This window comes from Muntiacus reevesi, chromosome 13, assembly GCF_963930625.1.
Source record: "Muntiacus reevesi chromosome 13, mMunRee1.1, whole genome shotgun sequence".
NCBI classification, from domain to species: domain Eukaryota; kingdom Metazoa; phylum Chordata; class Mammalia; order Artiodactyla; family Cervidae; genus Muntiacus; species Muntiacus reevesi.
The window spans coordinates 65,899,680-65,922,384 of NC_089261.1; the positions used below are offsets into that span (position 1 = coordinate 65,899,680).

Sequence of the window (22,705 nt, forward strand, 5' to 3'; positions counted from 1 at the left end):
GAGCCTGGTGGGCTGCCGTCTCTGGGATCGCACAGAGTTGGACATGACTGAAATGACTTAGCCACAGTAGCAGGAGAAATTTTAAAGTCTCCTCATGAGTTTCAATTTTCAGGGCCAGGTCAGATCACTGAAATGTCACTTCTGAGGTTGGGCCAGGACCAAATAAATCCGTAAGGATGGATTGGATACCACTTTTCCGCTGATGTTTGACGCATCATTAGTCTAATAGGATTAGGAAATCCTTGGCCTGTCTTAGAAATTGATGCTATTGTCCTAAACTTTACCAAACATGATTCTAAGGGATTAGAAAAGAAAATGAGTACAGCCAAGAAGCAAGAACCACCCTAATAAATCTTGATCAGAAAAATTAAATTATAAACCCAGTAATACTGTTTTTGGGGTTTTTTGTTTGTTTAAGAACATGATTGGAGTAAAATAGAAAACATTTTCTTGCTGATATGCCATCATTGTAAGAGCAGTTACAATGGGACAGGTGGTGGGAGGGTGTCTCAAAATTGTACATAAATCCCCTTTCAGGATGTGCTTCCTGAATACTGTCTGTATGCTAGGAGGAAAAATGTACTGCATTGTGAACTGTCCCACTGCAGTGAATTTATATTATACTTACTCCAGCTTGATTTTTAAAAAATGATTTGTAAGAGATAAGAGGTCAGGTGATATGACTATCTTTGGATCTCAAGGCTAATGATTTCTATTAAGCAAGCATGACAAGCTACCATCCCAAGAGCAAACTTCAAGGCCCGATTTTTACAGCCCTGGAGCTAAGAATGCCTTTTTACACTTTTTAAATGATATAAACATAGGAGTAAGCAACAGAGGTGGTATATAGCCTACAAAACCTGAAATACTTACCAGCTGAAACTTTACAGAAAGTTTGTCAACTTTCAAAAGATCAAAAGCTGACAGCCTGTGGTCTAGATAGATAGACATGCAAGGCATATTTTGCCTAACCTGTATTTTATTTTTTATTTAAATTAGTTGTCAGCACAGTCACATGTAAAATGTCACACGCATTTCTAGCTTCTTTTGGAAACGGAATGATTCAGCAACCCACATGGCAGCGCATCTGCTAGAGGTGAGAGGACTCAGGGAGGGCGAGTGCAGCTTTCTCCCGAAGTCACTCTTCTGCTCCAGGTGGCACTCTGATGTGAGATCAAGCTTTAGTTTCAGCTTTTCAAATTCCCGAAGAAAAATCCTGGTGCCATTTTTTGTTTTAAATGTTTAGCATAGAACTGACATCTTGATGATGAAGCATCCTATGCACAAACAAGCGATGTCTTTCCGTATGCTCAGACATGCTTTTAGTTTTTCCTACAGTTTTGTAGATGGGCCCCCCTGGTGACTCAGACGGTACGCAGTCTGCCTGCAATGCGGGAGACCTGCATTTGATCCCAGGGTCAGGAAGATGCCCTGGAGATGGGCATGGTAACCCACTCCAGTTTTGTTGCCTGGAGAATTCCATGGACAGAGGAGCCTGGTGGGCTACCGTCCATGGGGTGGCAAAGAGTCAGATACAACTAAGCGGCTAACACACACAGTTTTCCCAGTGGTTTTATAGTTTTCTTCATATAAAATTTTTACATTTCTTAAATGTATTCCTAAGTATTTTATCTTTTATTACCATTTTAAATGGAGTTTTTTCTAACGGGTTTTTTATGTATCTGAAGGCTGTTTTGCATATTAACTTTGCATCCTGCCATCTTGCTAAGTTCTTTTTTGAGTTTGTTTTATAATTCTTCGAAGTTTTCCAGATAACCTATCATATCATATTCAAATAGACATAGTTTTAATTCTTCTTCTCTCATTGTTTTCTCATTGATTGCATCGGCTAATACCACTCAAAACTGTAGTAGAGGTAGGAACATCTATCTTATTTCTGACTTCAGTAGGATGTCAGAATTATGCATTAAATAAAATGCTCGCCTTTAATTGGTAATGTTAAGGAAATATCCTGTTTTCTCAAGAATTTGTATAAGGAATGCTTGTTAAATTTGTTGGCATTTTCCCCATCTATAGAGGTAAGCATATGATCTTTCTTTTAAAATCTATTAATAAGGTGAATGATATTAATAAATTTTTCACCCTCAACTATCTGTACATTCCTGGCATAAAACCTACTTAGTCATAAAACCTACATAGTCATGGTGAATTATTTTCTTAATGTGATATTAGAATTAGATATTATGTAGATATTAATAGTTATATGGATATTAATAATTTATTTAGAATTTTTGCATCAATATTCATATTCATAATTTTTTCTTTATGTGCTATCTGTACAGATTTGGATATCAGTGTTATACTAAAGTTAATCCTTCTTAAAAAGGATTTGCAAGTTTTCTTTCATGTGCTCTGAAACAATTTATTTAATACTGGGATTACCTGGCTTCTGAAGATACTCAACTGTAATTTTCAACAACAAAACCAAAATCTGGATCATTCTGAACATATGAATTAGTGCTGTTTTGCTTTTCACTAAAGAGTTTGGAAATTTTGTTCAAAAATTTGTTTTCCTTGCTATATATTGTTTGTTCATAAAGATGTACTAAGATTTATAGACATTTGGTTTGTTTTCAGTTGCATGCTATTTCAGATGGTATTTTCATAGAACATTCCCAAACATCTGTCTGTGCATTCATAGGAGTTCTTGACAAGAGAAAAAAAGAAGCTCTTTTGTTTTGTATTCAAAAAGACTATTCATGAAGAACTGATCCTCTACAAAGACTATAAGTAGTGTAAGATAGAGATGAATTTTATAGAAAACAAGGGGAAGGGTAATGGCTTTGAGGACTTTTTAAATTGCTTTTTCAATGGGTTTTCAGAAATGGATTCTAAGTAATTTTTTATTGAAACAATTTGTAAAAAAAAATGTGCTGGGACTCTATTATCAAAAACAGATTTGTAAAAAAAAAAAAAAAAACAGATTTGTAAAAATTAACTGCCTTTTAGCTGAAATTTATTAATTAGAAAATTTGTAATTAATGCTCAGGTATCTTTAGGTTAAAGATTAGCTTTTAAAGGTTAAATGCCAAGAGCTTTCTGAAAACCTCCCTAAAATGTGCCTCACCGATGTGGAGACTGGGTTTGATGCAGGAAGAGCAGGTTACTTTGCACGCCCTCACCTGGAAGGCATTGTGTTTCTCATAGCATTTGGAAACGTAACTACGGGAACTTTTTGCACATTTAAATTGAACAGATATGTCATTTTTTCCTGTCCAGTTGTGGTTGTTACCGTGTTTAGGTCAACGTACTTCTGACTTACATGCGTTTCCTGTGTTGTGTGAGCTCTGGGGACCCACACCTGACTGAGTTTAACTTTCTTATTAGCAAGTTTCCATCAGAGCAGATTTGGTTTGATTCTGAGGTCAACTGGAACAAATACTTTGCTTTTAAGGACGCTAATAAAATCAGTTTATATTTATGGACACTGAAATGACCTGCTTGTTTGTTTTTAACTGATTTAAAATATACTTTAATGACAACAATTTTCTTAATAGATCCAGGAAGATAAGTTCTTTCTTGGAATGGTATAAACATTTGACATAGCACAGCTTCAGGAAATAACATACCTGTGTATCAAAATTATTTTGCATAACGAAAACTGAAAGTACCTAAGAGATTGCTTTTCTCATATGTAGACAGAGTATGTAGGAGCCATCCTGTATTGCAGTATTAGCTATGTTATAAGACCATTTAAAAAGTAAGGCAATAACGTTGGAACTAAGTATATTTTGAAGATAGTTTTTTCCCTACTAGACAAAAGCTCTTTGAGGGCATGTTGATTTTTCATGTCTTTAGGCCCAGAGCTCCTCATGTAGTATTTGACACAAAAGAATGACAGTTTCATAAGCTCCTGCTTCAAACAGATTCTCATCATTGCTCATCAACACTTTTTCTTAAACTGTAACTGGCCTTACTCCAGAAAGGCCGGAAAGCGGCTGTTACTTTCAGTCAGCTTTCCCTCTCAGGCCCTGAAACTGCTTTAGACATTTGCCACTCAGGCCTCTCTACTCAATTCTACTTTCCTCAGTTTTCTCTATTTAAAAAAAATTCTTTTATGTAAGCTTGAGCTCTTCAAGCATAATCTCAACTGCCTGACACCCCCTTCCAGTTGCTGTGACGGCCATCCTTCTGCCTAGACTGGATCCCCACTGTTGCCCACGACCCCGCTCCTCCTGGCTGCTCCAAGGCCTTGCTTGGCTTCATTTCTCTCCTCCTTCCCTCCCCGCGGCGTCTTCACTCTTCCTTTCTGCTGCCTGGTCTTAACACACCTCCACACTGTTGTCTCAGAACACATCACTGGATAGGAGAAATACCATTTCTTCTCCCTTTATTCTAATAACCTAGGGTTCAGCTAAATTGTTTAACTCATTTTTGAACATTACAGTCACTTTTTCTCCATTCATGAAATCATTTGGAAACTCATTTAATAATCTCATATTTGCCAGGCAGTATATTAGAAGTTGATGATACAAAGATAAATGAGTTCTGTAGTCCTCGCCTCAAAGGATTCCAACTGAGTAGATGAAGCAGACACACAAGCTCTCTGTGACCCTGCAGAGAGCACAGACAAGGAGTGTACAGGTGTCGGGGGTGTGGACGGGGAAGACCGCTGCATCAACCCGCAGTCCCGCTTCCGGGATCTAGACCCACAGGTACCAAGCTGGCGCTGGGCAGGTCCTCCTCTGGGTATTGCTGTCCCTCTCTGGATCCCAGTTCTCGGTGTTTGTTTTATAAATCCACAGTGGGAAACGCCATTATATTTTAATAAGGAAGCATGTCAAATAGTAAGAAAAAATATGTACATAAGTAAATTGCTGCTATCCAGAATTTCTACAGAGCATATGCTACCTTTTAATAAAAGGGGAAAGGAAGTCCCCTGACGGTCCAGTGGTTAGAACTTGGTGCTTTCACTGCCGTGTGGTGAAAAAAATAAGTAAAGGGGCCCTGTTTCTTAAATCTGGATGAGACAACTGGCCTCAGAGATCTTGAATTTGCTTGGAAAATCAGGCGAAATGATGTGGACACAGCAGTGAACACTGCTCTAGGGCAGACTATGTGCTCAGCAAAAGGTAGGCATATTCTCAGCAGTTAGGAAGTTCTTGCCAAAAGAAAATAAAATACTGCCAATGCAGTGATGGCAGTTTCCTTCACAGGTACACTGGCTCCGGGGCCTCGCTCCCCCAGGCCTCACAGTCACCTCGGGGGCCCTGCTGCTGCTGTGGAGGAGCCCACCTCGCCCCGGGCCCAGCCTCCGCCGCCCACCCCAGCAGCATCTGCATTCAAGGCGTCCCCCACTCCTGCCCGGCCAGGGAAGGTGAGTTACAGAAATCCCAGCTGAGAAGTTAGGAAACATTTTCTTATGAAAAAGCTTTGTCTGTCATACATGGTGGTCAGAGTTTGTAGCAAAATTAGGTTAATGGGCTTCTTGGCCATATCTGGCCATCTGAACCACCATATCTAAAATTGTTTCCATGGGAAACTATGTTCCAGCCCAGCCACTGACTTAGAAAGGCGCTACTGGAATGCAGCTCATTTGGAGACGGCCTGTAGGTCAACTTTCATAACTCATTGTCAATGAAAAAGGAAATGACATTTCTCTTACTGAAACATACTGTACATACATTTTTACAACTGTCTCTTGGGGACACCAAGTATCTAAAGTTATCTGAAATAGCAGTCCCATAAGCCCGTCAGCTTGAACTGATTTTCTGGGTCTAATTATATTTGGGCTGCTAACTCCATGTGCTTGTTAGGTGTCTTTGAGACATTTTTAGCATTTAATATTTTTAAGGAAGACAGAGGGAACTTTTCCCTTTGCAGCACTCCCTTTGTGGTTACATAACACTGTGCCCAAGCCGCACCTCCGCCCCCGTCCCCCCTGGAAGCCTTCCTGCCCTTGTATGGTAACTCTTCCACCGCAGTTCTTGGTACTGAAGCAAGCAAGTTGAACCCTTATTAGGATCCAAGCTTAAAAGTTAAACAGCTCAGGGGCTAAGATTAAGAATCTCCTGTGAGTAGAATCCAGTAGATACTACATGAATCAAATATGTTTGGTTTCGGACCAAGCTATTAGGTATGAATATAAGTGATCTGTATGAGGTTGGTGTCATAAAAACAGAAACAGTTACTTATTGTGTTTTAAATTCATTCTAAGTTTCAAGAAAGCATTTTTCTAGCTACCTAATGTTTCCATGTTGTGTAATTGCCACAAAGAGCATCAAGAATATCTTTTCTTTCCTTTTGTCTTTCTTGCATCCTATGGATGTGGCAAAAGCAACATCCATATACTTTGTTTATTCCAGGCTTACGCTCAGTCCTTGAGTCACCCTCCCTTTTAAGTTAGTTTCTCTGAGAGGGAGAAGAAAAAAGCAGAACCAGACAGACTGTTAATTCTCTTATTCCACCCCCTCAACAAAGCCAGATCTTAAGAAGGGTAAGATAAGCATTTAAGATATCAAAGCAAGTCTTATATTCCACCCAGAATGGAAATTGATACAGCCATTATGGCAAACAGTATGAAGATTCCTTAAAAAATTAAAAATAGAGTTGCCACATGACCTAGCAGTCCCAATCCTGGACATAAACCCAGGCAAAACTATAATTTGAAAAGACACACACCCCCCTCTGCTCACTGTTTAAAATAGCCAAGAACTCCCCTGGTGGTGCAGTAGATAAGAATCCACCTGCAGGGCAGGGGGTACCAGCTCGATCCCTGGTCTGGGAAACTTCCACATGCCTCAGAGCGACCAAGCTCAAGCGCCACAACCACTGAGAGTACACTCTAGGGCCTGCGAGCCCGACTCCTGAGCCCACGCGCCACAGCCTCTGAAGCCCGAGCGCCCAGGGGAAGCCACCGCGGCGGCCACCCGCACCACAGCAGGAAAGGAGCCCCCACGCCCCCGACTAGAGACAGCCCAGGCAAGCAGTGAAGGCCGGCACAGCCAACAGTAAATAAGTAAAACAGCCAAGACGTGGGAGCGATCTAAATGTCCATCCTCAGATGAATGGATAAAGAAGATATGGTATATTTACACAATGGAATATTCCTTAGCCATAAAAAAGAGCGAAACGATGCCATCTGCAGCAACATGAATGAACCTAGAGATTATCACATTAAGCAAAGTTAAGTCAGAGAAAGATAAATACCATATGATATCACCTATATGTGAACTATAAAATATGACACGAACATATCTATAAAACAGAAACAGACTCCGAGACGTAGAGAACAAGCAGGGAGCAGGAGGGCTAGATGGGCTTTGGGGACTTGCTCACTGGAGGTGACTGTATGGCTTGTCATTTCAGTCGGGGCCCTCTTGAGAGGGAACATGACAGCTGATGCCAGTGGAGCCAGAGTGACGGCTGTGAGTCTGTGCCAGGCAGACTGGCTGTATGGTCACCCTGCTTATGGGCTACCGATTTTCCTTAGGTTTAGTCTGGCATTTTCCAAATGTGCTGTGTGTACATTTTATATCCTCCCCTTCCTGTTTCTTTCTAGTTTGCAGATGCAAAATAGTATATATAGGATGGATAAACAGGGTCCTACTCTATAGCACAGGGAGCTCTCTTCAATATCCTGTGATAAACGACCATGGGAAAGACTACAAAAAAGAATACATATATGTATAACTGAATCACTTTGCGGTACAGCAGAAATTAACACACAGCATTGTAAATCAACCTTACTTCAATAAAATTTTTGAAAATAAAGATACCCCTCCCAATGCATTTGCCTTATCTAAGGAATAGATTTCACTTTTTGAGAATTCTGGAAATTAAACAAGTTGAAACATTTCTTTTTTAAGAACACTAGACCTGTAACACTAGAGATCTCTGGTCACTTATGAAATGCCTCCTTTACACCAGTCCCAGAGATAAGTGATAAGCTCCAAGTCCTGAAGACAATGAATCTTGGTGCAGAAACAGCAGTGAAAAGAGCTGGTTCCCTGGCAGCTCAGCTAGTTAAGACTTCACCTGCAATGCAGTAGACCCTGGTTCAATTCCTGGGTCGGGAAGATTCCCTGGAGAAGGGATAGGCTACCCACTCTAGTGTGCTGGCTTGGAGAATTCCATGGACTGTATAGTCCATGGGGTCACAAAGAGTTGGACACGAGTGAGCAACTTTCTCTTTTCATGTATCCCTAAGTGATGTGATAAAGCTTTCCAGAGGATGCTGGGGAGGGATTTTTCAGGGGCCTCTCAAAAGGCCTCATAGAGAAACAGTTGGTTCATTGAGACCCAGAATTAAGTTGTCGGGAGCAGGGCAGATGAACCCCAGAAATTTCAGAGATTCCTGAGGTGATGCTCTGAGGACCCTTCCAGGCCCTCTGACTCTTGGGAATCAAGTGTGAGTGTAGGAGTTCTTCCTTGAATTCATTCTTTTGTTCTTTTGTGCCCTTATTGGCTGCTGGGAGTTACCTAAAGAGGTAAAGAGGTTCTCATGAAGATTATGGCCTAGTGTGGAACTATACATGTTTAATAGCAACCCTGCTAAGTCCCATGATGGAGCATGCAGGAGCTAAGAAAGTTGAATGCAGGGACACTTGTAGGAGAGAGATGATGGTATGCAGGGCAGGGGTTGTCAGGGAGGAGACATGACCTGAGGCCTCACCCCCTGGACAGAGGAGCCTGGCGGTTTGCAGCCCATGGGGTCTCAAAGAGTCAGACACAACTGAGCAAACACACCCACAAAGCTTCACAGAGGCAGAGGGCAGGGCGTGTGTGATTTCCCGTGGGGATAAACCTGTCTTCAGAGGAGGAGCAGAAAGTCAGCGGGGACAGAGCCCCACACCTAGGACATGGGCAGGTTTGCAGGGTGGCCGGAGACGAGGCACGTCCTTCCAGGTTTGTAGGAACTGCCACAGGTTTTGGACTCTGTATGATGGGAAGCCATTGAGCAGTTTAAGCTAAAGAATTAACAAGATCTGATCTGCATGTTTAAAATTCACTCTGACTGCCATGTAGAGTAGTGGCCACCAAACTTTTTAAATAGTATACCTCTATCAATAAAACAGGTACAACCCGCCCAGCAATATAGGCAAGTTTATTCCCAAATCATATTACGTGGATCATAGAATACAGGAAAATAGTCATTTTAAAGGATGAGAGAAGTTGAAGTTCGAAGCGTTTCCGCCCACAGTTCACGGCCTCATTCACGGGCTCTGCAGCAACAGGCCTGTTTGGGAGGCTCCTGGTATGCGGGGTGGCTGGGCGGCGGGAGATGGGTTGTGTGATAATTCGGCTCAGAGCGATGGAGGCTTGGATTAGGGCGAGGAGGAAGAGACGTCCACAGACCGTGAACGTACCTTCCAGGATGAGCAGAGAAGACTGATGTCTGCTTGGCTGGGATGGGGTGGGGGAAGGATGGAGAGAGGACTCGACGGTGATTTCTTGTTTCTGGTTCCAGTAACGTCTCAAATGACCATGTCAACTTACCCTTCAAATACAGCTGAATAAAAGAAGTCTGCCGTTTACATTTTGGAGACCAAAAAAGAAATGAGGAACTCTTCCTGTCATTTTAGCAAGTGTGTGTGTGAGAGAGAGAGAGTAAATGTTTATTTTTGTAAGAAAGATTGCCTGTAACTCACATTTTCTGTTCTCACCCTTTCTGTCTCTAAGGAGAGGAAGTTCCAAGATTTAGAAATCTTATTAAGAGAAAGTCAAGATTTCCCTCTCTCTTGCTTTGTCTCTCTCCCCCACTCACTCACTCTCTAGGACTGACTACCTCCTGGGTTGTAAAACTTACAAGAATACTTTTGTTATTTGCAATTTTGATTGCAACATATATATTTAAACTGTGTTGCTGTTGTTGTGGTTGGTAAGTCATGTCCAACTCTTTGTGACCCCATGTGCCATAGTCCACCAGGGTCCCCTGTCCATGGGATTCTCCAGGCAAGAATACTTGTGTGGGTTGCCATTTCCTTCTCCAGGGGATCTGCCTGACCCAGGGATTGAACCAGCATCTCCTGCATTGCAGGTGAATTCTTTATTGCTGAGCCACTAGGGTGTCCCATATTTAAATTATATATAAATTACATGTAAAATTATATATATGTTTGTGTGTGTGTGTGTGTGTGTAAATTAGGGCTTCCCAGGGGGCACTAGTGGTAAAGAACCCACCTGCCAATGCAGGAGACATAAGAGACGCGGGTTAGATCCCTGGGTCAGGAAGATCCTCTGGAAGAGGGCATAGCAACCCACTCCAGTATTCTTGCCTGGAGAATCCCATGGACAGAGGAGCCTGGAGGGCCACAGTCCATGGAGTTGCAGAGAGTTGGCCATGACTGAAGCCACTTAACATGCACACATGCTTGTATAAATTAAAACTCTTTCTTTTCCCCACTGATCTTAATTTATAACACTTTTCTTAGTACACTTTCAGAACCACTTGAGTATTTCAGTATGTAGTATATTCAAAGTAAAGCTATTCACAGATTTCCACAAAAATGACAAAAATGGGAGGAGTTGTGGTTATTCTAATATGTTGAAGGCAGGCATCTTCTGTACATCCCCAGAGAGCTGTCTGGGAATCCCCTCATTAAGTAAGTCCATCCTCAGCATTTACCTGTAGGCAAATGTCAGCTGCAGATGCTATTTTAAAAGTCCTTCAAAAAAACCCATAACTACTCACAGTGATTATGAGGAGCCAAAAAATGATAGATCCAGAGTATTCTGTAAACTGTAGGTTCATATACAAATGTCCATAATATCCTGAAAACGAAATTATTTTAAAGTGTTCCTGAGGTAGCTGCTTGTATGGAAACTGAATCAATCATTAAGTGAAATGGGGAAAGCGTCGTGGCCACAGCCCTGCACCATAACTAAAGGTCTACTGAATGATGCCGAGTTTGGAAGGACGTTTAGGATGGAAGAAGGATGATTCTCCTAGATGTGCACCGAGTGCAAATAGGTTTTCTGTACCCTGTGAGTTGTCTGTGATTACTTTTCACTTTCTTACTTATAAAAATTAGTAGGCAAGCCAGACATGTGGGCCTATTCGGCCATCTTAAAGTATAGGGGGAATATTGTTCAAAAACCTAGAAACGCCTTGCTAATTTTCTCCAGAAAATAGAGTTTGAATAACTCATGAACTAATTTTCGAGATGTGCAACTTTTTACTGTATGCACACATGTTTATATAAAGATGACAACAACTTTGGAGAGAAGGGTATTCTTTATTTATTTATTTATTTATTTTTAATTTTTTTTCATTTATTTTTATTAGTTGGAGGCTAATTACTTTACAATATTGTAGTGGTTTTTGCCATACATTGACATGAATCAGCCATGGATCTACATGTGTTCCCCATCCCGATCCCCCCTCCCGCCTCCCTCCCCATCCCATCCCTCTGGGTCTTCCCAGTGCACCAGCCCTGAGCACTTGTCTCATGCATCCAACCTGGACTGGTGATCTGTTTCACCCTTGAGAGTATACTTATTTCACTGCTATTCTCTCTGAACATCCCACCCTCGCCTTCTCCCACAGAGTCCAAAAGTCTGTTCTGTACTTCTGTGTCTCTCTTTCTGTTTTGCATATTGGGTTATTGTTACCATCTTTCTAAATTCCATATATATGCGTTAGTATACTGTATTGGTCTTTATCTTTCTGGCTTACTTCACTCTGTATAATGAGCTCCAGTTTCATCCACCTCATTAGAACTGATTCAAATGTATTCTTTTTAATGGCTGAGTAATATTCCATTGTGTATATGTGCCACAGCTTTCTTATCCATTCGTCTGCTGATGGGCATCTAGGTTGCTTCCATGTCCTGGCTATTATAAACAGTGCTGCGATGAACATTGGGGTGCACGTGTCTCTTTCAGATCTAAAAAATATGGAACGCTTCATGAATTTGCGTGTCATCCTTGCGCACGGGCCATGCTAATCTTCTCTGTATTGTTCCAATTTTAGTATATGTGCTGCCGAAGCGAGCACAAGGGTATTCTTTAATTGGAGACCTAAAAATTCTTGACTGGGGACTTGTAAGCTTTTATATACAAAATGAATAAACAACAAAGTCCTATGTATAACACAGAAAGCTATATTCAATATCCTATGATAAACCATAATAGAAGAGAATATATAATTAAGAAAAGATTGTATGTATGTGTAACTGAACCACTTTTCTGTAGAGTAGAATTTTTTTTAATTTGGCTGAGCTGAGTCTTAGTCGAGGCACATGGATCTTCTGTCTTCGTTGCAGCATGAAGGGTCTTTAGTTGTGGCTTGTGTACTCCTAGCTGTGGCACGTGGGGTCTAGTTCCCTGACCAGGGATCGAGCCCCAGGCCCCTTGCATTGTAGCCACTGCACCACCAGGGAAGACCCTGTAGAGCAGAGATTAACACGACACTGTGAATCAACTATACTTCAATTTAAAAAATTGATATAAAAAAGAATAAATTCCTGGAAATTGGGAGTGATTATACGTTTTTGTGTAAAGAATCCACCTGCAGTGAAGAATACACAGGAGACTCGGGTTCAGTCCCTGAGTCAGGAAGAACCCCTGGAGAAGCAAATGGCAACCCACTCCAGTATTCTTGCCTGGAGAATCCCACGGACAGAGGAGCCTGGAGGGCTCCAGTCCCTGGGGCTGCAAAGAGTGGGACACAACTGAGCGTGCATTGGAAACCGAGAATACCTTTTTGTATGCCTATAGATTTGTGCTCCTAGTAGCCCTTCAATTTATATTTTTAATCACTCCTAAATAAATAAAATTAAAATCCTTCATAACTATCCTTCATGCTCATGTTCAGAACCTCCTGCTGAAAGTGTGACTTGAAATGTGAGTTGGGGTTCCCTTTACTGTTCAGCTGTGGCCTCCTATTTGCCATTTGGGGGGCCACGCAGGAAAGCAGAAATGCTCGATTTGTTGTGTTTTTCCTTTCCCCAAAGGCTTGAGCCCTAGAGAAGGGAATGGATTCCTAGTTAGAGCAAACTGTTGGTTTGAAGGCAAGGGGAAGAGGATTAGAGGGTGTAGTGAAAGCACCTTGGCCAGAAACACAAAGGGAAGACTTACCTGCTACTAGAAACTCCTGCCGGCTAGGAAGAAGAGGAAAGAAGGGGAAAGCTGGGGGTCCTGGAGTTGAGGGGAGCTGGACGCTGTTTCTTAGCCGCACTCCTAAGGGGAAGAAGGGTGTCGATGGGCGAGAAGCCCCACGTCCCAGACACAGCACCGCGGCAGCTGAGAGCTGCCGGGCTGGGGCGAAGGGCGCTGTCCAGGGAGCTTCTGTGTGCAGGGGGCCCGCTGCCCGCCCAGCGCCTGGTGAGACCCCGGGGCTGCGGCACCATCTCGGGATCAGGGCCAGGAGAACCTCAGGAAGGGCAGAGATCAACTGCCACGCTGCAGGACAGGGTGGGAAATGGAAAAGAAACTGAGGTAGAACATAAAATTATATTCTTGCAAAAAGGCATTTGTGGACTGATATGTAATATAACCACTACCAAGGGCAGGGCAGACTTTTTTTTTGTTTGGTATGAAGTGCAGAAATAAACCAGTTGAGCATGTCTAGGTAATTGTACACATCCCAGAATAGCAGTACATGGATGAGGGGGGCTTAACCAAGCTAGCCCGGTAGAATGAAAAGATGCACGAAGAGTTTTCAAGTAGGAATCTTTTTTTTTTTTTTTTTTTTTTTAAGTAGGAATCTTTTAAACAGAGTTAGCCGAGATGGAATTTAGATGCTTGTACGGGATTGGAATTTCTGCCCAGTTGCAAAGGCCCTTATGAAATTTTACGCTTCAGAGGCAGCTTGTGTGTGTGACAGGTGTGAAAGTCGGCTAGAGTCCGACTCTCTGCGACCCCATGGACTGTAGCCCGCCAGCCTCTTCTGTCTGTGGGATTCTCCAGGCAGAAAATGGGTAGCCATTCCCTTTTCCAGGGGATCTTCCTGACACAGGAATTGAACCTGGGTCTCCTGCATTGCAGGTGGATTCTTTACCATCTGAGCCACCAGGGAAGCCCTCAGAGGCAGCATACCCAATATATTATTTCATTTCTATTTTTCCAAAAGACACTGTTACAGTAAAATGGGGACCTGTGGCTCCCAGAAACAGCAGGAGGTAAAGACTTCCCTAAACTCTCTCTCTGACACTCCGGGGGGCATCAGGGACCTACTCACAAGCTACCTTCCTTTCATCCCAGGCGGCTGGTGTAGGCCAGCCAGTGACGGCAGCCAGAAGGCAGGACTGACTCTTCCCCAGTGTCTGCAGCGCAAAGTGCTGGGAATGTCCCGCTGGGACTGCACTTGTGAAGCAGGTCTTGGAAGGGGAGTTGAGTTTACTATAGCAACTGCCACCAGTACCTTGGGGGAAATGGAACTCTAGGTGTGAAGACAGAGAAAGCAGCTGCAGCGGGGCTGCAGGGACCAGCCCAGAAGAGGTGTCGAGGAAGACAAGCAAGGGAAATTACGGGGAAGGGAGAGGAGAGAGCGCTACCACCACCAGGGGGTTTCTGATGGGAAGGGAAGTGAAAACTGCAGAAATAGAAAGAGGAACTCAGGGACCAGAGAGCTTCATTTCCCAGCGCGCTCCCCGCCCACCTCCCCTGAAGAAGCAACCACACTGGGGGAAAGACACCCAGGAACTGTCCTTTGCACCTTCGACTCTGATTTGATGATGGATGATCTGCCAGCTCTTTAAAAGGTCACTGCCTAGCATGGGGAGGAATCAGACGTGGTCCCAGACTGGAACATGGACATTTAGAAAGGAATGACGTTCTCATCCAACACTGACGCTAATACTTAAAAAAAAAAAAAAAAAAAAAAAAAGAAGGAAGGAAAAAGAATTACAAACTGTAATTTTTTGTGTGGCGTTCACATGGGAAGAAAAGAGGGAAAGAAGCGTGGGAAAGTAGGAGGAAAGCAACATCTTCCAAGAAGGTATGTTATCAAGGGTTTCATCAACTCTTGCTCGAGGCTAATTGTGAAAAGAGCTGTGTCCCTCCCCCGCTGCGGGCAGACAGTAAGTGCGATCTGAGAGTCACCAAGTGCCCAGTTGCGATTCAGAACAGATTTCCTAAGAGCTGAACCAAATTTATGAGCACGATTCATTCAGATCTGCTGCTGCTAATTTGCTTCAGTCGTGTCCGACTCTGTGTGACCCCATAAACGACAGCCCACCAGGCTCCCCCATCCCCGGGATTCTCCAGGCAGGAACATTGGAGTGGGTTGAGTTCCTAATAAAACATTAAGGTAACATTTCTTTATTCATATACTATGTTGAAACCTAACTGAGCCCTTAAATACATCACAAGAATTTAACAAGCAGACCCGTTTTCCAGTTTTATTCAGGTATGATTGACATATAACATTCTATATGTTTAAGGTGTACAACAGAATGATTGGATATTTGTATATTTTGTGAATTGATGGACACAAAAAGACTTGTTCACGTCGGTCACCTCACATAGTTACACATTTTTTTTCTCGTGGTGGGAACTCTTAAGCTCTACTCTCTTGGCAACATTCAAATATACCGTTTTGAGTAATTTTATTTTTTTATTTACTTCTGGCCAGGCTGGGTCTTGGCAGATGCTCAGGCTCTCTCTGGCAGGGTGGGGCAGGGCTGCTCTTTACGGTTAGGGCACTTCTCATCGCGGCGGCTTCTCTCGTCGCAGAGCACAGACCCTGGGGAGCACGGGCTTCAGTAGTTGCAGCCCATGGGCGCAACAGTTGTGGCCTCGTTGCTCTGAGGCATGTGGCATCCCTGAGGCAGGAATCGAACCTGTGTCTCCTGCACTAACAGGCAGATTCTGTTCCACTGAGCCACCAGAGAAGTATTTTCTAAGAGCTAAACTAAATTTACCATCCTTGCAGAATATTTTGGTAACTAGATGTAGATAACACCACCTTAAAATAACTAGAAAAGATAACTGTTACCAGAGGAGGGCCTACACTTAATGTTTTACATTGTGGCGAATCAGATACAACATCAAATTTACCATTTTGCTATTTTTAAGTGTAGAGCTTGGTACTATTAAGTACCTTCGCATTATTGTGCCACCATCACCACCATCCATGTCCAGAATATTTTTATCTTCCCAAACTGAGAATCTGTACCTATTAAACAATAACTCACATTCTCCCCTCCCCAGCCCCTGGCAACCTCACAATTCTATTGAATACATCCTATGAGTTGACTCTTCTAGATCCTTCACCTAAGTGGGATCAGCATTCTTTTGTGACTGGCTTATTTAATTTAGCATACTGTACATGCTTGGAGAAGGACATGACAACCCAGTCCAGTATTCTTGCCTGGAAAGTCGCATGGACAGAGCGGCCTGGCGGGCTCGTCCCCAGGGTCTGCAAGAGTCGGACACAGCCGAGCGGCTGAGCGCTCACTGTCCGTTGTGCAGGGTGTATCAGAGTTGCCTGCTGGTTTAACACTGAATGGACCTATGTGTTTTTAGTGGGAGTCATGATGCAGTCTTCTTTTCTTTAAAAAAAAACGATATATGTATATCACTTTTTTAAAACTGCTGCAGCAGCAAACACATTTTAAAGCATTTATTTGGTTGCAAAAGAGGCTGGACTTTAAAGGTCTTGTCCAAGGGCTCTTAGTTCCTGGGATAGGTTCTTTTTGCTCTCACGACGAGAGGCCTCCACTAGTGGATGGGACTGAGCGCGGAGCTTGAGCCTCAGTCCCCTGACTCCTGTCCCACCGCTTCTCTCTTTGCCCCTGAACCCCTGTAAGAGTATCACACACAGGGGCCAAAAACAAAGGACAAGTCATACTTCTGATCTTTCAGGTAGAATTCCTGACGCAGGAATACCTTTCTTGGACCCAGGTTTTGGACACTTTGATTTTTGAGCTGGGTACTGGTTTTTAAAGCAAATGAATTAAAGAAATTTGTGACTTTTCTCCTCTCAGCTCTAGTCTTAATTTCAAAAGTTTATGCCTTTTACTGAAATAAAACTCGCCTTACCAGCTCTAAAAACTGTGAAGAACTGACGCATTAGAAAAGACCCTGATGCTGGGAAAAATTGAAGGCAGGAGGAGAAGGGGGATGACAGAGGATGAGATGGTTGGATGACATCACTAACTCGATGGACGTGAGTTTGTGCAAGCTTTGGAAATTGGTGATGAACAGAGCAGCCTGGCGTGCTGCAGTCCATGGGGTCGCAAAGAGTCAGACATGACCGAGCAACTGAACTGAACTACCAGCTCTAAAGATGCTTTTGAAGTGGCTTTTGACCTTATTCCCTCCAAATCAAAAAGTCCTTCTTCTTTAAGTCACTGTAGGTAGGGCACCTGCAGTAATGGCAAGCTGAGTCCAACTTTGTGTTTTGAAATGACCAGCTGGCTCTGAAAAGCATCTCCCAAATTCAGTGGACTCTGGAGTCTCTGTTGTGAAATGGGGCAGGGCTTGTCAGTAACCCACAGGCCCATCTCATCACACCCAGAGCAGGAGCCTAAAAAAACAGGAGCATTTACAGCAATCAAGGCACAGACACAGTACCCATGGAAATAATTCAAAGGACTACAAAAGGAGGGTGGGAGACACAAGTTTGAGTTTTTTTTATCTTTTAAAGATTTTTAGATATACAGATATATCCATTTAGATAGATTCTTAAAGATTTAGATAAGATTTTCTTTTGAAGGAACACTTTTCTGTTTCTTACAAGCCATCCTGAGTTGGGTTTTTTTGTTTTGTCTTGTTTTTTGTTTTCATAGATTTTATTTTTCTATTTTTAGTCTTTTTGTTTTTCTTTCACCCTACTGAGGTGGCAGGCCTGCAGGATCTTAGCTCTCCAACCAGGGATCAAACCCACGCCTCCTGCATGAGAAGCTCGGAGTCTTAACCACTGGACCATCAGGGAAGTCTCACCCTGAGCTGTTTTAATTTGACATCATTTTCTGGAAGGTTGAAACTAGAAAAGATTTCTATTTTCAAGCAGGACAAGAAAGTCAGTGTTCTTGTCAAGACAGTCGGGAGACAAAATGGTGTAGCCACTGTAGTTTCAGTTTACAAGTCAGGCTCCTGATTGTTCCATGAACAAAATGGAAGGGAGTTCTAACTTCGGGAGTGGAGGAAAGAAGATCTGGAAGGGGAAAAGTCAAGAATGAAGAGTGCCCAAGAATGCATATTTCTCCACTCAGTTCTTAGACGTTTTTATCTGATGTAAAAATATTGTCCAACCCAGCCAACCTCACAGGTATTCTCTTCCCCAGCCTTGACTGAAATTCTGCACAGATGAAGTTAAAGAGACAATGCTTTGACCATGATATCCAATCATTCTGCATCAGGATTCAAGCCAGAAGGCTATGTGCTAACACTCTGTGTTTCTCCTTTTAAGAGTACTCTGCTTTTGCAGGAAAACTGAGGATATTATATGAGCCTTAGAAATATTGGGGAGTTGATAAATTTTAAAGTGAAGTGAAAGTCACTCAGTCATGTCCAACTCTTTGTGACCCCATGGACTATACAGTCCACATGGAATTCTCCAGGCCAGAATACTGGAGTGGGTAGCCATTCCCTTCTCTAGGGGCTCTTCCCAACCCAGGGATCAAACCCAGGTCTCCCACATTGAAGGTGGATTCTTTACCAGCTGAGCCACAAGGGAAGCCCAAGAATACTGGAATGGGTAGCCATTCCCTTCTCCAGTGGATCTTCCCAACCCAGGAATCAAACCGGGGTCTCCTGCATTAAAGGTGGATTCTTTAACAACTAAGATACCAGGGTATATTTTGGGTACTATGAAATAGTTTTCCTAAAAGGGATATACTTAACAATTGGAAATATGTTAGCTGTAGCCTTCTTTCATGGATATTTGCGTGTGTGTGTGTGTGTATTTAAAATATATGTAACATAAATTTATCATTTTGACCATTTTTAGGGGCACAGTTCAGAGGCATTAAGTACCTTTGATGGCTATTTTAAAAATCCTTTACTCCTCTGAATGCAGAGGCTCCTTCCTATTTTGTATAAATCACACCCTGCACATAGTATTCAGGGACTTTTCATTTTTCAACTTCACAAAATCATGACTTTCCTATCACTCCTTTTTGGGGCTTCCCTGGTGCCTCAGTTGATAAAGACTCTACCTGAAATGCAAGAAACCACCTGCAATGTGGGAGACCCGGGTTCGATCTCTGGGTCGGGAGGATCCCCTGGAGAAAGAAAGGCACCCAGTCCAGTATCCTTGCCTGGAAAACCGCATGGACGGAGGAGTTTGGTGGGCTACCGTCCGTGGGGTCACATGGACTGTAGAGTCGTACACGACTAAGCGACTGAACCATCACCATCATCCCTCTCTAAAAACAGAGGTTCTAAAATGGAGTGGCTAGAAGACTGTCTTTTTCCAATGGTCCATTGCTCCTCTGTGGTCCACTGAAGATCATGATTAAGTTTATCCCCCAAGCGAAGCAGCTTCCATTTCTTTGTCTACTAATAGAAAGATGTTTCTTTCCTTCGCTCCTTACAGTGGAGACAGTCTGTCTGTGCAGAGAGGGGGCTGCTACTTATGCTTTCCAGAGCAGTGTGTGTGCCTGCCTCAGTCGTGTCTGACTCTGTGACCCCATGGACCATAGCCTGCCAGGCTTCTCTGTCCATGGGATTCTCCAGGCAAGAATACTGGAGTGGGTTGCCATGCCCTCCTTCAGAGGATCTTCTCGACCCAGGGATCAAACTCATGTCTCTTAGGTCTCCTGCTTTGGCAGTCTGGTTCTTCACCGCTAGCACCACCTTGGAAGCCCTACACTTTCCAGAGCAGACTGGACTTCATATATCCTGATCCATCATCATACCTCATGGCAGGGGTGTTACTTGCTTTTTGGTTCAGAAAATATTGGCTCAGGGGTTTCCCTGGCAATCCAGGAGTTGGGACTTCACCTTCCAATGCAGAGGTACGGTTTTGATCCCTGGTCAAAGAGCTTAAATCCCACATGCCTCATGGCCTAAAAACAGAACGTAAAAACAGAAGCAATATTGTAACAAATTCAATAAAGACTTCAAAAATGGTCTGCATGAAAAAAAATCTTTAAAAAAATAGAAAGAAACATTGGCTGGACTAAAACTTTAATGGAGGAAAAAGCACCCAAACAGGAGCAAGTTGCCATGGAGACCTGCTTGATGCACACGGGTGCTCGTGGCCCCTCCCCGCGTCATCCCACAAACCTGGATCCTCGGTGAATATTTGATGACTGAGTAAATGAATGAGAGGTGGCAGGTCCTAGGTAACATTCTAGGCCTGGGTAAGCACAACAGTCCCAAAGCAGAAGTAAGGGCAGGTGTGGCAAGCGAGAGTGTAGGTAACTTGTGACCTAAGGTGAGGATGTGGTTCAAGTGGGGAAGAGGAAGTTATGGATGAGTTTGAATTTGACTTGTATCCTCTAGGCTGTGACCACCCCAAAAGATTTACAATTGGTTTGCAAAGAATGTGTACCGTCAGAATCCTATATAAGAATTAAATAATTAAAGAGAGAGAAAGAATTAATGAATTAGTTCTCTTTTTCCTGAACTTTCCACGCTTGTCACCCTCCACGGGCACAGTCCTAATTGTTCAGTGTCCTCCAAGTGCCCTGGCCCTTTGCACCAACACATCTGCACCCAGAACAAGTATATTCTTCAAACTACACTTTGTCTGAGCTGTGCCCTTCGAGTCAAGATTCCAGTTCCTCAGAACTGGAAAAGCATCCGATCACCTTCCCTATACATACGTAAGCCGTGGTCCCCAAGTGCTGCAGAGCAATACGTGTTTGAAATTACTTGGTTGAAATACTGTGCTCCAAGTCTGAACACCAGATGACACCTTTGTGTCTCAGAAGAGGCACTCTTAACCTCAGTGAGCGTAACCAATGGGATGAACCTGAGCCCTTCTGCGCCAGTTCTGGGCAACGTTCTCCTCTCCCCACCATCAGGGTGGGAGGAATCAGGGACTTGGTAACCGGGTTATAGTCCCGTTCTCAGCCACAGGAAGCCACTATAGATTCTGTAGGGGAAAGACATGATAAAAATGGGTCAGTGGTTTAAAAAAGATTTAGCAAGTTTGCTAGAGGAATGACATTCATTCTAGACCTATCAGAGGACGCTAGGAGGGGACGTCTGCAGCTGCCATCCCCGATGCTTGCTGCCATTTGGATCAAGTCTGGTGGAGGACACAGTGGGCTCTGATCAGTATTCCTGAGGATACTGCCACGGGTTCTGAAACACACGCAGAAGATGTACCGGGGCTAGGGGTCCAAAGACGAGTAAAATAAGGGATGATCAAGTATACTTGAGGCGAACAGAGAGGAGATGGTGCAGACCTCTGCCTGTATGGACAGGAGAGGTGCCAGCCCTCCTGAGAGAGCGGAGAATAATGAGCCACCCCCAGGTGACGCGGACAGGGCCCGCCCGCACTGGTCATTTTGTGTGGCTGCGAAATCCACTGTCCATCCATCTGGCTCCACCACTCTGCTGCTCTTTGAGGGCAGGGGTGCCTGTGACACATTTTAGGGTGTAACTTCATACACTACGAGGCATAGGGTGATCATTGCCATATTTATTTTCGAAAGAACAGATTTTCATCATTTTGCTTGAAAGATGATGAGTAGATGGGACTTCCCTGGCAGTCCAGTGGTTGAGAATCCACCCTTCCATGGCAGGGGGCATGGGTTCAATCCCTGGTTGAGGAACTAAGATCCCACATGCTGCATATGGTGCAGCCAAAAAAAGAAAGAAAGAAAGGGCTAAGTTACTCTGTGTGAAAAGAGCGCAAAAGAGAAAAACACGGAATTGGGAAATTCAGTGAGACGGGAAATGCAAACTTGGGGTGAGTAGGAGAGGGGAAGGAGTGAGGAAATGCTGAAGTGTGGCCAGGCATCAGAGAGGACAGCCTCGCAGGCTCTGCTAAGAAGGTGGACATGACCGCATAGGCAGGAGGAACCCATTCAAAGTTTTAAAGCAGGGACATGATCGAGTCAGTGCCTTAGAGGGGTCCCTGGTGGCAAAATCAAGATGGGCGTTTCAGGTAACATGCATCAGCCTTTTTTGAGGGGAAGAGAGGGTCAGACATTTATGGGAAAAGTCGGAGTAGCGCTACAACTAGTATTAAGAGAATAGAAAGAGTTGAAAATGACATCAAGTTTCTAGTTTAGTTTGACACTGAGCTAAAAACCAAGAGACGTAATCGAAGAAGAGAAGCAGCCGGGGAAGGAGAGATTACTCATTCGCTTCTGAATACTTGGAGTCTGAGGAGCCTACACATTTCCAGGGACAGCCGTGGGTTTGTGGTCAGTAATACGATGCTCAGAAGAGAAGTTGGGCCCAGAGACATGATCGGGGGCGGGAGTCAGAAGCATGTGACGGGATGGGGAGCCCAGAACCTTTACTTGGAGGGAAAGGAGAAACAGTGAGCCTGGGAAATGGAAATTCCCTGCCTGCTTTGTAAAGCTCACTGCCTTGCTCCCTGTGATACAGATACCTGAACAGCAGGTCAAGTGAGTGGAAATGGATCAGCATTTCCCCAGAGTTCTTTACCTCCTGCTCTGTGACAGGTGACGGGCCCTTCCGGGTTCCGGAATGTTGCTCTGGGAGCTGAGTGCTGTGTGGACCACTAAGGCTGCTCTTGTGTGGAATCTGCTCACCCCTGTGCAACATGCACAGCCCCGAAACGCCTCTGCTCCAAGCCCCATGCCAGGAGCCCAAGCAGCGAGTCAGCAGGGCCCTCATCACTAACTGTCTCGAAACGTCTGAAGACATC

At 43.7% G+C, this 22,705-nt stretch overlaps 1 non-coding gene across 1 annotated transcript; it reads right to left on the reverse strand.

Moving 5' to 3' along the window:
• Positions 1 to 11,852: 11,852 nt before the first annotated feature.
• On the reverse strand, positions 11,853 to 11,959 carry LOC136146240 (U6 spliceosomal RNA). The gene has a single exon (XR_010658958.1). It is a non-coding gene; the product is annotated as a U6 spliceosomal RNA (small nuclear RNA).
• Positions 11,960 to 22,705: the final 10,746 nt, after the last annotated feature.